The sequence below is a fragment of the Triticum aestivum genome, chromosome 4B, assembly GCF_018294505.1.
Source record: "Triticum aestivum cultivar Chinese Spring chromosome 4B, IWGSC CS RefSeq v2.1, whole genome shotgun sequence".
Classification (NCBI taxonomy): Eukaryota; Viridiplantae; Streptophyta; class Magnoliopsida; order Poales; family Poaceae; genus Triticum; species Triticum aestivum.
This window is the reverse complement of record NC_057804.1, coordinates 289724581-289738022: the sequence shown is the minus strand read 5'-3', so window position 1 is coordinate 289738022 and position 13442 is coordinate 289724581.

Here is a 13442-nt window from a genome sequence, read left to right as displayed (position 1 = left end):
TTTGATCGTTTACCACCCTTGGACTTGTGCCTTCGAAGTTGTTGATTTTTATGGCACCAGAACGATAGACCTCCTCGATAACGTAAGGACCTTCCCATTTTGAGAGAAGTTTTCCTGCAAAAAATCTTAAACGAGAGATGAATAATAATACATAGTCTCCTATGTTAAACTCACGCTTTTGTATCCTCTTATGAAGCCAGCGTTTGACTTTTTCTTTGAATAGCTTGATATTCTCATATGCTTGAGTTCTCTATTCATCAAGTGAGCTAATATCAAACAACCTCTTCTCACCAGCAAGTTTGAAGTCATAATTGAGATCTTTAATAGCCCAATATGCCCTATGTTCAAGTTCAAGAGGTAAATAACACGCTTTTCGATAAACCATCTTATAAGGAGACATACCGATAGGATTTTTGTATGCAGTTCTATAGGACCATAATGCATCATCAAGTTTTTTGGACCAATTCTATCTAGATCTATTCACAGTCTTTTGCAAAATTTATTTGAGCTCTCTATTGCTCAACTCTACTTGACCACTAGACTGCGGAAGATAAGGAGATGCGATTCTATGATTAACATCATACTTAGCAAGCGCCTTACGGAAAGCACCATGAATAAAATATGAACCACCATCAGTCATAAGATATCTAGGGACTCCAAACCTCGGAAAAATAACTTCTTTAAGCATTTTAATAGAAGTGTTATTATTAGCACTACTAGTTGGAATAGCTTCTACCCACTTAGTAACGTAATCAAAAGCAACTAAAATATGTGTATAACCATTAGAGGAAGGAAAAGGTCCCATATAATCAAAGCCCCAAACATCAAACGGTTCAATAACAAGAGAATAATTCATAGGCATTTCTTGACGTCTACTAATGTTACCTACTCTTTGGCATTCATCACAAGATAAGACAAACTTACGAGCATCTTTGAAGAGAGTAGGCCAATAAAAACCAGATTATAGTACCTTGTGTGCAATTCTATCTCCAGCGTGGTTTCCTCCATAGGATTCAGAGTGATACTTGTGTAGGATATGTTCCTGTTCATGCTCAGGCACACAGCGTCTAATAACACCATCTACTCCTTCTTTATAAAGGTGTGGGTCATCCCAGAAGTAATGTCTTACATCATAAAAGAACTTTTTATTTTGCTGGTATGTGAAACTAGGCGGTATAAATTTAGCAACAATGTAATTAGCATAATCAGCATACCAAGGAGCAGTACGAGAAGCATTAACGACCGCTAATTGTTCATCAGGAAAGCTATCATCAATAGGCAGTGGGTCATCAAGAACACTCTCTAACCTAGACGAGTTATCTGCAACGGGGTTCTCAGCTCCCATTCTATCAATAATATGCAAATCAAATTCTTGGAGCAGGAGAACCCATCTAATGAGTCTAGGCTTAGCATCTTTCTTTTCCATAAGGTATTTAATAGCAGCATGATCAGTGTGAATAGTAACTTTGGAATCAACAATATAAGGTCTAGACTTATCACATGCAAACACAACTGCTAAGAATTCTTTTTTGGTAGTAGCATAATTTCTCTGGGCAGTATCAAGAGTATTACTAGCATACTAGATAACATTCAATTTCTTATCAACTCTTTGCCCTAGAACAACACCTACAGCATAATCACTAGCATCACACATAATTTCAAAAGGTAAATTCCAATCAGGTGGCTGAATAATAGGTGCAGTGATCAAAGATTTCTTAAGTATTTCAAATGCTTCTACTCAATCATCATCAAAGACAAAATGAATATCTTTTTGCAATAAATTAGTCAAAGGCCTAGAGATTTTAGAAAAGTCCTTAATGAACCTCCTATAAAAACTGGCGTGACCAAGGAAACTTCTTATACCTTTTATGTCCTTGGGACATGGCATCTTTTCAATAGCATCAACTTTCACTTTATCAACTTCAATACCTCTCTCGGAGATCTTATTCTCCAAGACAATGCCTTCATTAACCATAAAGTGACACTTTTCCCAATTCAGGACGAGACTAGTGTCTTTGCATCTCTGCAAAACTCGATCAAGGTTGATCAAACAATCATCAAAAGAGGATCCATAAACGGAGAAATCATCCATGAATACCTCACAAATCTTTTCACAAAAATCAGAGAATATAGCCATCATGAATCTTTGAAAGGTAGAAGGTGCATTACATAAACCAAAAGGCATACGTCTATAAGCAAAGGTACCAAAAGGGCAAGTGAAAGTAGTTTTAGATTGATCCTTTGCTGACACAGGTATTTGAGAGTAACCAGAATACCCATCTAGAAAGCAGAAATGTGTGTGTTTGGATAGTCTTTCTAGCATTTGATCAATAAAAGGTAAAGGGTAATGATCTTTCTTAGTAGCTTTATTTAACTTACGAAAATCAATTACCATCCTATAACCTGTAATAATTCTTTGCGGGATCAATTCATCTTTATCATTAGGAACAATGGTAATATCTCCCTTTTTAGGAACACAATGGACAGGGCTTACCCATTCACTATCAGCAACGGGATAAATAAACCTGCCTCAAGGAGCTTTAGTATCTCCTTTCTTACCACTTCTTTCATCTTGGGATTTAGTCGTCGTTGAGGACCTCTAACTGGTTTGGCATCTTTCTCCACTGTAATTTTGTGTTGGCATAATGTGGGACCAATGCCCTTAATATCATCCAGAGTATATCCAATAGTTGCTTGGTGATTCTTCAGAGTTTTCAATAATCTTTCTTCTTCTTGCTCTGAAAGGTTAGCACTAATAATAACAGGATATATTTTCTTTTCATCAAGATAAGCATACTTAAGATTATCAGGTAAAGGTTTGAGTTCAAACATGGGATCACCCTTGGATGGAGGGCGATCCCAAAGAATTTCAACGGGAAGGTTATGTTTCAGCATAGGTTCCTGTTTGAGGAACACTTCATCTATTTCCCTTCTTTCCTTCATAAACATATCGTTTTCAAGGTCTAGTAAGTATTGTTCTAACGGATCAGTAGTAGGCACCTCAATGGAAGCAAGACCAATAATCTCATCCTTACTAGGTGGTTCCCTATCACGAGGTTGTCTATGAAACTTAGCAAAATTAAACTCATGATACATACCATCTATGCCAACAGTGACAATATCTTTTTCACAATCAATCTTAGCACTAGCTGTATTCAAGAAGGGTCTACCAAAAATAATGGGACAAAAATCATCTTGTGGGGAACCAAGAACAAGAAAATCAGCAGGTATTTAACCTTCCCACACAAGACTTCAACATCTCTAACAATCCCAATAGGTTTAATGGTATCCCTATTAGGAAGCTTAATAGTGACATCAATGTCTTCTAATTCAACGGGTGCAATGTCATGCATAATTTCTTTATATAGATCATAAGGTATCGCACTAGCACTTGCACCCATATCACATAAGCCATGATAACAATGATCTCCTATTTTAACAGAAATAGCAGGCATGCCGACGACAGGTCTATGTATCTTAGTATCCGGTCTAGCAATATTAGCAATTTCACTACAGAAATAAATAACATGCCCATCTAAATAATCATCCAAGAGATATTTAACCATAGCAATACTAGGTTCAACATTGATTTGCTCAGGAGGTGTATAAGTTCTATTATTACTCTTATGAACAACAGTCGAAGCTTTAGCACGATCCTTTATCCTAACAAGAAAAGGAGGTTTCTCAACATAAGTAGTAGGAACAATAGGATCACTATAGGTGATAGTCCTTTCTTCAACTGTAATAGGTGCAACTACTTTCACTTCAACAGGAGGATTATATTTAAACCACTTCTCTTTAGGGAGATCAATGTGAGTAGCAAAAGATTCATAGAAAGAAGCTACTATCTCAGAGTTAAGGCCATACTTAGCGTTAAATCCACGAAAAGCATCGGTATCCATAAAAGATTTAACACAATCAAACTTAGGTGTCATACCTGACTCCTTACCATCACCGGAACCCCAATCTTCATAGTTGTGTTTAATTCTTTCCAATAAGTCCCATTTGAAATCAATAGTCTTCAACATATAAGAACCAGCACAGGAAGTATCGAGCAAGTTGCGATTATCAAGAGAAAGCCGAGCATAAAAGTTTTGAATAATTATTTCCCGGGAGAGCTCATGATTGGGACATAAATATAACATTGACTTAAGCCTCCCCCAAGCTTGAGCGATGCTTTCTCCTTCATGAGGCCAAAAATTATATATGTAATTAGGATCACGATGACCAAGATGCATAGGATAGAACTTCTGGTGAAATTCCTACTTCAATCGCTTATGATTCCAAGATCTCGTATCATCACATAGCCTATACCATGTCAATGCATCTCCCTTCAAAGATAAAGGGAAGACCTTCCTTTTGACAACATCATTGGGAATACCTGCAAGCTTAAATAATCCACAAACTTCATCCAAAAAGATAAGGTGTAAATCGGGGATGCAATGTTCCATCTCCTGCAAATGGATTAGCTAGCAGTTTCTCTATCATACCCGAAGGAATATCAAAGTAAATATTTTCATAAAGTTCAGTAGGTTGAGGAGCAACTCTTTGCTCTTCTGGTTGGGGTGAAGATAACCCGAACAAGCCCCTCAAAGGATTAGTTTCCATAGTGATAAGTAACAGAAAATTTCAGCACACTATATAAATGTTTCCTTACCAAGTTCCACTCACCAAAACACTGCACTCCCCGACAACGGTGCCAGAAAAGAGTCTTGATGACCCACAAGTGTAGGGGATCTATCGTAATCCTTTCGATGATTAAGAGTGTCGAACCCAACAAGGAGCAAAAGGAAATGATAAGCGGTTTTCGGCAAGGTTTTCTCTGCAAGCACTGAAATTGTAGGTGATAGATAGTTTTGTGATAAAATAAATGATAACGAGTAACAAGTAAATAAAGTAAATAAAGTGCATAAAGGTGGCCCAATCCTTTATGTATCAAAGGATAAGCCTGGACAATTTCTAATAATGAGAAAGGAGCTCCCGAGGACACATGGGAATTATCGTCAAGCTAGTTTTCTTCACATTCATATGATTCGCTTTCGGTACTTTGATAATTTGATATGTGGGTGGACCGGTGCTTGGGTACTTCCCTTACTTGGACAAGCATCCCACTTATGATGAACCCCTATTGCAAGCGTCCGCAACTACAAAAGAAGTATTAAGGTAAACCTAACCACAACATTAAACATATGGATCCAAATCAGCCCCTAACGAAGCAACGCATAAACTAGGGTTTAAGCTTCTGTCACTCTAGCAACGCATCATCTACTTATTACTTCCCAATGCCTTCCTCTAGGCCCAAATAATGGTGAAGTGTCATGTAGTCGACGTTCACATAACACCACTAGAGGAAAAGACAACATACATCTCATCAAAATATCGAACGAATACCAAATTCACATGACTACTAATAGCAAGACTTCACCCATGTCCTCGGGAACAAACATAACTACTCACAAAGCATATTCATGTTCATAATCAGAGGGGTAATAATATGCATTAAGGATCTGAACATATGATCTTCCACCAAGTAAACCAATTAGCATCAACTACAAGGAGTAATCAACACTACTAGCAACCCATAGGTACCAATTTGTGGTTTTGATACAAGATTGGATACAAGAGATGAACTAGGGTTTTGAGAGGAGATGGTGCTGATGAAGATGTTGATGGAGATTGACCCCCTCCCGATGAGAGGATCGTTGGTGATGACGTTGGTGATGATTTCCCTCTCCGAGAGGGAAGTGTCCCCGACAGAATAGCTCCGCGAGAGCCCTAGATTGGTTCCGCCAAGGTTCCTCCTCGTGGCGGCGGAGTTTCGTCCCGTAAGCTTGCCCACGATTTTTTCCAGGGTAAAAGCTCTCATATAGTAGAAGATGGACACCGGACGCCCACCAGGGGGCCTAGGAGACAGGGGGCGCGCCCAGTAGGCTGGGGGCGTGCCCCTCACTCTCCTGGCCAAAGTGTAGGCCCCCTGATGTATTTCTTTTGCTCAATAATTCTTATTAATTACAAAAACAGGTTTCGTTGAGTTTCAAGATTTTTGGAGCAGTGCAGAATAGGTTTCCAATGTTTGCTCCTTTTCCAGCCAGAATTCCAGCTGCCGGCATTCCCCCTCTTCATGGTAAGCCTTGTAAAATAAGAGAGCATATCCATAAGTATTGAGATATAATGTGTAATAACAGCCCATAATGCAATAAATATTGATATAAAAGCATGATGCAAAATGGACGTATCACGACATCCCATGTATTGGATGGCGTTTTCCACAGCGTGTCTAGCTCCTCTTTCAGCAGCCCTAGATACAGATTGATGTTGTTCCCTGGTTGTTTCGGCACTTCAATTAGCATACTCATGTGAATGTACTACCTCTTCATGCACAACCAGGGGGAAGGTTGTAAATCCACACAAACACAGGCCAGGTGCTATGTGTGCTTATCTGGCTGCCAAACGGATTGACTCCATCGGTGCTCGCGCCTAGCATGATGTTCCTTGGATCGTCCCCAAATTCTGGGTGTTCAAAGTTCAATGCTTGCCACTGGCTCGCATCCTTAGGGTGACTCAGCATTTAGTCCTTTTTATTTATCTCCGGATCATTTCCATCATCTTCTCGCTTCTTCTCCTCCCTATCCGCGTGCCAACGCAGGAGCTTTGCTAGCTTAGGGTCCGTGAAATGCCGCTGCAGACGAGGAGTGATCACACCACTTTTCGAGGAGCTTTATTCCTCTTCTTGTATCGAGTGATGCCGCACACCAGACATATGGTAGACTCCGCATGCTCGTCCTGATAAATGTTGCAATTGTTCATGCACACATGGTATTTCATGTGCGGTAAATCCAAAGGACACACGATTTTCTTCGCCTCCTCGAAACTGGTCGGGCACTTGTTCCCCTTGGGAAGACGTTCGTGCCAGAATGACATGTTCTCGTCGAAGCATGCGTCGGTCATTTTGTGTTTTACCTTCATTTCCAGAGCCATGAGCGTTACTTTCAGGCAGGTATCCTCGGGCCTGCATCCTTCATACAATGGAGTAACCGCATCTATCTCCATTTGATCCAGCTTGGCTTTCTCTTCGGCGGCACCTCTTGCGTTATCCGTCTGCTTGAGAAGCAGCTCTTGAATATGACGGTCCTGCACCTAGCCCATCGATGGTCCATCTTCGTCTGCTCCGGCATCTTCATCTTCATGATCATGCCCTTCATGTGCTCTGGTATCTTCCTCATCATCATGTCTGGCATCTTCTACATGATGACTGTGTACTGCATCTACTTCGTGATCATGTCCTAGAGATTCTTCATCTTCTCGCCCGCCCTCGCCACGGTTGTCTTGCTGCCCTTCCTCATTTATTGACCGGCCCAAATGGACGACTTCATAATCATATTCATCACCTTGCCACCGATAGCCATCCATGAAATTACACAAGAGCAGGTGGTCCCGCACCTGTACGGAATCCGGGTCCATAAGGCTCCTTAGCTTGCATCTTCGAAAGGGACATCTTATCTCCGTCTCGTTCTTTTGAAGCATCTCGGCCTTCGCGGAGCTAAAAAACCCATTCACGATGCCTTCGGTCATCGTGCGGACCATGGTCGCCTGTGGGGTAGAGGAAAACGATATTCTAGAACCAAAAAAAATTTGGCATGACTTTGCCTAAAAATAGGACCAAAAAGAATGCATAGTGCCAAATTCTCGCCGAAGCGGAAATGAATCAACATTCCGGGAAAATATTGGAAACTATCGCATTTCAAATACTGGTACCTGCAAACACAAGCATATATGCAACACCACAAACATACGTAGATCTAGCTAGGCCATAAAAAGTGCATGTGCACATTGTTGGAGGGAGAAAAAAAGTAGATCTACAACATAAAGAAAGCTTTTCCCTTACTTACCTATCAAAAAAAGGTAATTTAACCACTTAACTTGGGTGAATCTATGGTGCAAATGAGGTGAGGAGGAGGAGGTAGCCGAGACAAGCTTGGAGGAGGAGGTGGAGAGAATGAAGTGGGGAAAGAGAGTGTGGTAGGTGGCTGTCCAAAATATCTAGCTGGTCTCAAGTTACTAATGGCACACCACCTAAAAATGCACCATTAGTAACCCTGGTTACTAATGACGCACCTATTACGTGGTGCACCATTACTAGTTTTGCAAAAAAAATGTTAGTAGTGGCGCACCATGGATGTGGTGCGCCATTACTAGTTTGAACTAGTAATGGCGCACTATACTCTGGTGCGCCATTACTAGTTTTGAAAAAAAAGTAAAAAAAAATTGTTAGTAGTGGCACACAGAGTGTGTGGTGCACCATTACTAGTTAAAACTAGTAATGGCGCACTGTACCCTGGTGCGCCATTACTAGTTTTGGAAAAAAAATTGTTAGTAGTGGCGCACCTTGGGTGTGGTGCGCCATTTGTGGTATGGACACTAATGGCACACCTGCACATGGTGCGCCACTGCTATATAGTAGTGGCGCACCACATATGCGGTGCGCCATTAATGTCCATATTATCTATATCCCTTTTCCTAGTAGTGGTACGATCTATATCTGATGGATAGGAAGGAAACTATGGCAATTTTGCAAAAAGATACCCACACCCCTCTCCACATTTGCAAATAAGGCCTTCCCTCGTTCATCCTTTTCCCCCACAAGATAAACTACTCATACAAATGCATCTTGATGTTCCGTACAACGCATGGGCATCTTGCTAGTTGTTGCAAAAAGCCAATGTGTGTGTGAGAGAGAGGGAGAGTGGAGGAGGATGGAGTGCATGTGTGACAAAGACATAAGCAGTGTGTGTGCGATAGGTATCAGCTTAAAATGAGGCGATAGTGTGTGTGTGCATGATCGAGAGGGCGTGTCTCAATAAGGGAAGAAAAATCTACATAGATACAAGGAGCGGGAGAGAGACATGTATGCGATAGTGAAAGCACGAGTGTGCGGGTGTATAAACCTACCTATAGGCTAATAGATAAATGTTTGTGAGAGAAATATGAGTCAGGGTGCGAAAACGAGAGTTTTGTGTGTGAGAGAGATATACGGTAGTCGGGAAGGGGAGTGGAAGTAGGAGTTATGTGTGTGTCTGTGAGAGAGAGAGGGGGGGTTGTCTGATCGGTAAACAAATGAATAATGTCAGTCTGGGATGGAGACGAAAAGGAGACCGCAACAAATGTTGTGTCTACAGGAGAGAGAGTAATTTTAGTGGTATGAGTCATATGCAGAGACATATAGGGTGTGTGAGAGAATCCCATAGAGAGAAAGACAAAGTGAAAGACGAGTGGAGACCGTGTGGGTGGCGGTGAAAAAGAAAGCTTAGGTACCGAGTGATACCAGAGAACAGTAGAGACGTGAGAGATAATGAAAACCGTGTAATGTATAATGATAGGGAGGGTATGACACTTCTCAAGGGAGACGTTGAGAGACCATGTTTGCGAGGATAGGAGAAACAAGAAGTGAGCGTGTGGGTGAGCTGGAGAAAAGAGAGTGATAGCTACATGAAGGAGCATGCATGCGAGAGAGATGGGCGTGAAAGGAGTGAACAAAAAAGGGATTCAAATATTTGAATTCGAGATGATGATACATGTAATCCATACTCGAACCAAAATTGATCTATCAAACATGCATGCTCATATGAATTCACGCACATCTATGTTATTTAATATGTAGATATTACTGATCTATACATTTGAGTAGAACATAATTTGGTTAATTTTTTTGAATTCAACCTTAAGATTTTGAGATCATTGTATTTGTAAATCATATTATACATATAAAGGAGCAGAATTCTTTGTTGTTCTTTTGAAAGTATATATAAAAAATGATGTATATAGAATTTAATTCCAATTGAAAATGGATCCCGCCTGGAAAAAATAGAATACAAACGGGATTTGAATTGAGTCACAGTAACCTCCCGAAACCAAAAATTGCGACATGGAAATTACTACTGCCTATCCCTGCCATGCAAAGCCTATCTGTTGGATTTCTATAGGTTTCGAGAGGGGTAGGTTTGTAATTTCACCTAAACATGATGTAACCGTCTCTCACCCAGATTCATACACGGTGGGTGCCAAAACACAGTGTGTCCTCGGCCTAAATCAACTCCCTCCCCGATTCATATTCATACACTATGGGTGCCAAAAACAAACTCTCGTCGGCAATCATTCGATGTATGCGAGATTACCGTCCTATCCCCAACCGACTAATATTGCTGTGATGTAGGAAATTTGAAATGGGGGCTAAGTTTGTAAATTTCCTCGCATTTGAGACAAGCGCGCCCTAAATACATGGTTCCCCCCTTCCTCTCTACCTCCCTTTTCCCCATTCTTACTCCGTGGTCGCCAAAACACCCTCTCCACCCCACCCTCCTCCGTCCGCCGCCGTCCGCCACCCCATCCACCGCAGTCCTCCTCCACCATGCCAGAGCTAATACCCCGACGCTGCCGACCATTACAAGAGATCGACCTCTCTCATCCACGTCTTTGGACCGGGATCCTTGCATCCCGTCCTCTCGCTTCATCCCCGCCGTCGTCCACCTTGCCGGCACCGCTCTTACGACCGTCTCGTCCACCGCGGCCTGCCGCCACCGTCTACCCTCCTAGATCTGCTTCCACGCTACCGACAGCCATCGCTACTGCAGCACCGTCAAATTCTCAGCAGATGCATACACGGCACCGCAGCAGAGGCGGTACTCTTTCGTATCTGCTCAACTTATTTATCACAGCAAGAAAATAGATCGCCACTGCTTTTACTCTGATTTCTTGTCTTGGTTGCAAAGTTGCCTTTGTCCGGTTTGCACCTTCAGATCTGCCATGGCACGCTCAACATTATACTCCCAATGCTTATAGTTTTCCCCTGTTATATTCCACACTAGTTAAATCACAGTAGACTAAATTTCAAAATTGGGTCAGTTGTTTTTTCAGTGCTGGCCGGAGTTCGCCGGTGCGAACGAAGGGGCTCGGGTGGTTGTGGGGCCTCGCCTAACGAAGATAACTCGACACCGGTGGGGGTTGGGGCGGGGGTGGGGGGTGGGGGTGGCGGAAGAACACAGGCGATGGTGGTCGGTGGTCCGGCCGGCGGCCCATGCAGTGTTCTGTATGGGAAGAATCAGAGACGAAGAAGAAGAATGGTTAGGAGACGTAGGATCTTCGTCCAACCACCTAAAATGGTTGAGAGATAGCTGGTAGTTGCATTCTTAATGCGCTTTGGTTCATCATGTGTGGGCACTGCACAACCAACATTTTATTATCCAAAATCTGCTTGCTCTTCTTTACCATGTTCCTCTTCTATTCTTCTTTAATATGAACTCTCTTCGTTCCTAAATACAACTCTTTGTATAGATTCCACCATGGACTACATATGGAGCAAAATGAGTGAATCTACACTCTAAAATGTATCTGGGTACATCTGTATGTGATCCATAGTGGAAATCTCTACCAAGACTTATATTTTGGAATGGAGGGAGTATGATAGTAGTATAGTATGTCCTTGTACTGAAGATGAGCAGGGACATTTGCAGTGTAGAGGTCTATATGGTCGGTTGTGATGGACACTTTGAGCCTCTTTGATTCGTAGGATTTTGTAAACATAGGAATAGGATTTGTAGTGACTTTCCCACTTGAATCCTATAAGAATAGCAAGGAAATGCGGGGAGTTTTGTCGCCTTTGAGAGTTACACTGATATTAACGGTACCACACGTTCAGTTGAAGAGAACTGGTATCCGAAGCCTTTTTAGCTGTACCGGCAGTACTAGTACATATATTCCAGCAAGTTCCACTTTGCTGATTTTACTCTAATGCTTATGGTTTTCCCCGTTATATCCACACTATGATCTATGTAGCTGCTTTGTGTCGCACTAGCAGCAGTCCACTCTTGAAGCTAAACACTGCAATGACTTGCAAAATTGGCACCAAGGCGTTGAGTGCCATTCTGGATGCAATGAAACTCATACGCTCCCCACCTGTTGATTCTTGTTCAGAATATGATCCTAGTGACTATTCTAACCTCGAGGAGTCAAAGGCAGATGGCCTGTCCTGTTCACCCATCAAGGTGCCTATTCTAATTTGGCAAGGTTTTATTGATTGCGCGTATCTTGCATATGTTGTCTTGCATTTCTTCTACTTTGTTGCACCGCCATCTGCTTAGTTTACTCATCATATATGTCGCGATGCCATGGCCATCCATTATCAATACATATTCCATCTATCATCATACCATGTTTTTCCACTCAAATGATGTTCTTGTGCATTAGACATCAAAAAGGAAGAGGGTGATTGCCGAACCTGAAGGAGCACCAGCAAAGTCCTTGAAAAACGTGGTGGTGCCGGAGAAATCAGACAACACCCCACTTATGTTGGCTGTACAACCAGTGACACAAAACATAGGACCGACTCTAGCAGACTGTACCCATACTTCGCTGGCCACACCACTAGCCCCACCACACAGGACCTACACTCCAGCAAAAGATATATCGATTTCATTTGCCATAGCACCAGCCGTACCACAGAAAAATCCCACTCCAGCAAAAAGTACAACAAGTCCACCGGCCAAAGACCTATCCCAACTGCAGAGACGGCCAATTCCTGCAGATTGGAACCCCATTCCATTTATTCCCAGATAAAAGACAATGCTTTCAATGTTGTTAGGGACTACGTGCATATATTACCATCACGAGAAGATTGTAGTGAAGACAAACACCCTTTTCACATCTTCATGTCCAAAACGTATAAGTGCTATTATTAATGGTTATTATTTTCCTGTTTTCTGCTGATTGAACACATCAATAATTTACATTACATTGTTGTAATCTGGATAGTCATGACGAGTAAAGCTTTCTTGTGCTTTTCAAGCAAGCATTGCAGCAGTATCGGTGTTACCTGAGGAAATCACACTTTGATGACAAGTCTATAAACGAATTTTTGATGAAGTCTCCTGTGCTAAATCTAGAAGACATTGAATGGAAAAACCTTGTTATGCATTGGTCTCGTTCCTAGGATGAGGTACTGTCTATGAAATCACATGACAATCTGAACTTCTACTTTTCCGCATGTGCCTTATGGATCTTTTTTGCAGGAAATCTGCTCGAAGAAGAATTCCGGTTTGAAAAGAACAACAAGATATCGCAAATATGCTGCCCGCTGCTTTGCTCTTGTTAGTACCTGTTGTCCTGTATATGTGTACTTACATACATACCTGGTTCATTATGTGACAACAATATGCATGATAGCTTGCTTATCAATTGTTCGCTCCAAATTATCTGATCTGTATGAATGGTTACATTAGTGTAGAATATATCCAATGCCAATGAATTTTTTAGCTATGCATTGTTCTTGTAAGTACATTCTGTCCTTTATCAGTGTACTTATATTGAGTGGTAGTTGTTCATGTACCATCACTCTACAGCTTATTTTCCTTTGCCCTCCACTTTCTACACACCAGATCTATATTTATTCT